This window comes from Protopterus annectens, chromosome 5.part0 (assembly GCF_019279795.1).
Source record: "Protopterus annectens isolate FY-2018-M chromosome 5.part0, PAN1.0, whole genome shotgun sequence".
NCBI lineage: Eukaryota > Metazoa > Chordata > Ceratodontiformes > Protopteridae > Protopterus > Protopterus annectens.
In genome coordinates this window covers 811,590,562-811,596,280 of record NC_056735.1, presented here as the reverse complement: position 1 = coordinate 811,596,280, position 5,719 = coordinate 811,590,562, and positions in this window count along the sequence as shown.

Below are 5,719 nucleotides of genomic sequence, written 5' to 3'. Positions count from 1 at the left end.
TCACTGACTCTGTTCAAGAGAAATCTTGACGAGTGGATGGGAGATCGTAGGTTTACCCCGGGAATCATCTCTGTGTCACTGCTGGACAGAGGCACAGCAAACTAATGGGTATAGTATTCTCATCCTAAGGGGTGGTGAAAGCCACACACACTCTGGCTAGGCTTATAAATGCCCTAGGGCAGCTAGCCTAGTATGAACCAATGAACCAAAAAAAAAAAGGAGGCGCGTGTGGTTTCCTTGTCATTCTTGTCTAATGCTTTGGTGTCACGTGGTCCGATGCTGAGATATATATTCTATATCTACGTATGTGTGTATATGTGTGTGTGTATATAAATATATATATATATATATATATATATATATATATATATATATATATATATATATATATATATATATATATATATATATATATATATATATATATATATATATATATATATAAATCTACATGATGGAATACATGTCCTATACTGATGAATGCCTGTGCTGGAAGATCTGTACATGATAACCTCAGATGTATTTATAACTGCCATGGCATAGTGGTAAATTGCATCGTCTGCGGTGTGAAGGGTCCCAGTTTCGAGCCATACAGAGGCCGGTTGTTTTGTTGCTGGGAAGAACAAGGGACATTGAATACGGTGATAGTAAGGCACTTTTAACCAGTTGTGTGCGGGTCTGTGCGACAGTAAGCGGTGTTTATTTTTGGGGAGGCTCAGTATGGGTCATGTAACTATGCATTAGAAGACAATACTATGCAAACGAGGTGGAAAATAGTGAATCCCGTTTATCCCCAGGGTGTGATGCAGGTCCCAAGAGTGTATGTGTATAGATAGCCCGGTGCAGGACTCAAATATAGGTGAAAGCATGGGGGCCGGTGTCAGGCATACTGTACATAGATTGGAGCCCTGTGTCTCGGGATTGCTCCTAGCTTAGCACACCTAAGCTAGGGGTGTGCCTATACCTGCCTAGTGCAATTGGGAGGGACAACAGCAGTAGGAGAGTAGTCAAGGTGAACAAGCTGGCAAACAAGTGATATTTATCAGAATCAGCAGATTACAGGCCCAGCAGACCAGCCTGGCCCAGAACACTACGATAAAGTGAGCAAGCACCATCCACTCGGGTTTTTCCACACTCTACACCACAGGTGTATACATGCGGGGAAATTTTAACAAACAATCCTACGAAATGAGAAGGGCTGCAGCAGGCAACATAGACCAACATGTGCAGGAGGCTGAGGGCGGTGAGGATGTGAATGCTGCCAAACAACCCTCAGTGAGGAGACAGAGAAGACTGTACAGACCCAAGGTTACCTACCAGGGGCTACATGAGCTGGAGATAGTGGGGAGCTATGGGGTAGACAGAGACCTCCTACAGCAGATTGTTGAGCTGTGCCAGCCACACTTGACACATCGAACAGGCCGAGGGGAACCCATCCTAGTGGATATCAAGGTATGTGTAGGCCTAGGTATACAAGTCACAGGTACCTCCCAAAGCACAATTTGGGATATCATGGGGATCTCACAGGCATCTGCATCCAAGGTATTCCACCAGTTCCTGGATGCCATGCCACCACATGCCAATGAGCATGTACATTTCCTCAACACACATGAGGTGTTGACCAGCAATATGCGTCTCTTCCACCAAATGGCAGACTACCCTGGGGTAGTGGGTGCTATAGCCTACACGCACATATGCATCAAAGCACCACCCAGTGAGCATGGTAGGGCCTACATTAACCACAGGGGCATCCCCTCCATCAACTGCCAGGTTGTATTCAATGCCCAGGGCATTATACTGAATGTGTGTGCTGGCTGCCCTGGAAGCTATGATGATTCCGATATATGGCATCTGACACAGCTGTACCACAGCTTTGCCAATATGGACATCCCCTATGGTCATCTAGTGGGGGATTCTGGGTACCCACTGTAGCAGTGGCTGATGACACCCATCAGAAATGCACACACACTTGAACAATGACAGCAAAATGAGGCACACGTACAGGCCAGACATATAATAGAGCATGTGTTTGGGATGCTCAGGTCACGGTTCCGGTGTCTGGACACATCCAGTGAAGCCTTGCATTATTCACCAGCTACATGCACCCAAATTGTTATGGTATGTGCTATGCTACACAATATGATCCTGATGAAACAGCTGCAGCAGGATCAGCATGGGGCAGGGCCGCACAGCCCCCCATCAATGCCAAGGCCTATACAGGCACAGAGTGATTCGGAGGAGGAACAACCTAAGCCGGACCCAGTAGGTGAAAGGAAGCATGCCCAGTATGATCTGGCCTTGGCAAAGAGGCAATGCATAGCATATGCACTGACACAGTAGGGACCCAGGGAATGTCACCCTCTCTGACTCGCACAGACAGTAAAAGGCATGCCAAATATGATACTACCTGTGCTCAGCCATGTATAGGAAGTGCACTATGTGCATCCGAAATAGGCAGCCCTCCAGCACCATCTTGAGGTCTGGCACACCCTCAAGGTAAGTCAATCAACCTACCAGTTGGCAGTTGTATTAGAATGGTTCTATGGTATGGATGTGAGCATGCAAGGGAATTTGGTGGCCGAATGTTAAGGCAGCTGACAGTAGACGTCCATAGTGGCACTATGACATCTGTAGCACATACAGGGGTCATCATAGTAGCCAGTAGTACATAGGGTGTGATAACCCACTGCGGGTAATGGGCTGAGCATCATGTGTGTCCACACAGCCCACACAAGTCTCAACCAGCTGGACAGGTGTAGACCAACACAGACAAATGCTGTACTATGACCTCTGAATATGCCCTATGGATGACCCCCCCCTCCTCAGACCCACACAGAGAGACTACAGCAGGCCAGGCAGTTGGATGTAGCTTGTGAAGGCTAGGACATCTGAAACTAATATGTTGGCAATTAAAGCTAAGATCTGGAGTACACTGGTATGCCTCTAGCCAGCACAATAGGTAGGTCTACAAACTGAAATGGAGTACCTGACATACCAGTACAGTAGTAGCAAAAGTGTACAAGTGTCAGGTGTGCCCCCCTTCCAACATACACATATAGCAACAGTCAGTTGCACCCCCCCCCCCGGTGCTGTGTAGAAATGTGGATACAGTCGGATGTCCCACCACACTGTGCAGAAATGTAGTGACAGACAATGCCACATGACCGATAGATACCCTGCAGACACAGCATGCCACCTGTCAGTGTACAACGCAGAGGTTGGCACCACAGTACAGACTACCTGGACATGTAACACATGCGATACAGTTGGCCATACTGGGCATGCTCAAACACATGAAGGTATGACAGCAATGTCAGTCGACAACATGCGGAATGGTCATACTGGGCATGCTCACACACATAAACACAAGACGGCCAGGTCTGCAAACACCAGTGGTCCGGACATATCTGCCGGTACATTGCTATACTGTTGGGTGACTGTGCTGTATGGTATGTGTGTGGTACTGTCTATTGTCTGTATATTTGCCATGGTGTATTGGTAATTCACATTAGCTGTGTGTGCAGGGTGTTGCTACCAACACTTGCAAATGACGGTTATTTGTTTACGGCCAGAACATACCCATTGGATACTGAGGGAGTAAGGCCCATTGAAGCAGATGGGAGTGGTTGTGCATGGGTTTGCACGGTGTTAAGCACTGCTGACCTCTGGTTACAGCTTCTTACACTTTGTTAGCCTCTACATTTCTTTATCAGTGGAATACTCGCATACTGGTAGCCAAACAAGCTTAGACCCACTCGCTCCCTCACTTGCACATTCACCGACATTGGTGATTGCATGTGTCACTCATGCTGGGTGGGCGTTATCCCTTGTGATGCCTATTACATCGGACTACATGACTACAGTATCGGGTATGGCTGACCATTAGGCGATGGCATGGCGTTCGACTGTACGGAATAGGCGGCCTGTCCAGTGAGTTAATCATATTATATGCGTGCTCCTCATACAATCTGCTCCCATCTGGCTGATACGTGGGAACCTATACTCTGCAATGCAGACAAGTAAATATGTTTTGGGACCCACATCTGTCTGCCAGGTCATGCTACTGCATAGCTATTGTAGGTTTGCCACCTTTTAAATTAGCCGAGGTGGGACTTTAGGATAAGCAACTGTCCCACTTTGCGTGGAACAGTCCCTCCTTAGGTGGATGTGTCTTGCGAAAATAATCAAGACATAGCAAATGTCCTGATTACAGGTCAATATTATATTCTACATTTCTCTAATAGTTACATGTAACACTTATTGTATATATGACATGTCTATATGTTATGTGAAGTAGCATAAGCAAGTGGACTGTTACTAGACAAAGCTTTTATTTGTGCAAATACGTATAGTTCTGTACTATGCATGGCTGTAGGTATGTTCTGACCTGGTACGTCTGACATTTCAATGGAGCAAGTCCCACTTTGGCCATTTTGAAAGGTGGCAGCCCTATAGGACCTGTATGTAGAGATGTCAGATATGGCAGGGCAACACATACCCACAGCCAGTAGAAAATAGAGTACTTTACCGTTTTGCCTAAATAAAAGGTTATTCTTGTAGCATTATAGTTGCTAATACTGTTTCCTATAACATCTAGGTGTTTCAGATACAACATAATCGTTTTATGCAACCACTACAGACAATATATGGATGCTTTGCCCTAAATCACAGACCGTGTGCCATAATAGCATTTATTTTGCAGGACACGACTGCCCAAAGGAGAGTGTCCCTCGCAAAGGTGAACAGGTGGTATCCCCAAACTATTATGCTATCATCTACCTAAGGTAGTCGGCGGAATATGCACTTTCCATCACTAGCAGACCTCACATACGAATGGGCGAGAATGAACACTGAATCAGGGACACTGCATAACACCCTCAGGGACACATTTAGATGATTGGTACTATTAACCTGACACATTGACAGTCCCAGAACATATGTATTCATACACATTTGTCGAGGTACATGCTGTTTATGACTCATACATGTTGGCATTAGTCATTACGTGTATTCTGCCACCTGTCCACCTAATATCTCTAGTTCTAGAAGGGTTTAATTGGGACTGTGTTAGATTCTGATTCGTAATCACGGACGTCTATGATAATCGGGTACAGTTCACTGATATAGTCCCTATGTGTTCCCCCAATGGTTTACGGACTATCCAGTAGATGTGCTCTTAAGGTTTGGGAGGTATGGGCATCTGCTATACCCACATAGGAATATTAATTACTTCCACGGGGCGGGCCTAATACAGATCTGCCAACCAACACCTGCACACATAGGCCCATGATTGCATAACCATGATTCCCCTACCTGACACCCCTCTACAGCACTCATCCTTACTGTGAGTGCAGCTGGGGTATTAACATAACCCTACACACTGTCCACTCTCCCTGTGTCAGGACACATGTCATACGTTTTGTCAACCCATGTGTTATCAGACTTGCACAACTTACTGTTCCATGTACAGCTACACCCTGGTCGCGTCAATCATCACAGGTTTACCTACAAGGTGAATCTTTGGTGTCCCACAAGGGACCCTGTGATCCATGTTTAAAGTGTAGACCTTGCAGATCTCTCCCACTGGTAGTTTCCTGCCAGTGATCTGGAAAGCAGCGGTGTATTTACCTTTATTGCGTGCCTGTATGTCTCTCCCACTAACATATGCCCAGTCTGACTGAACATATGCTACCCGTAATTGCTGTAACATAACCAAGGT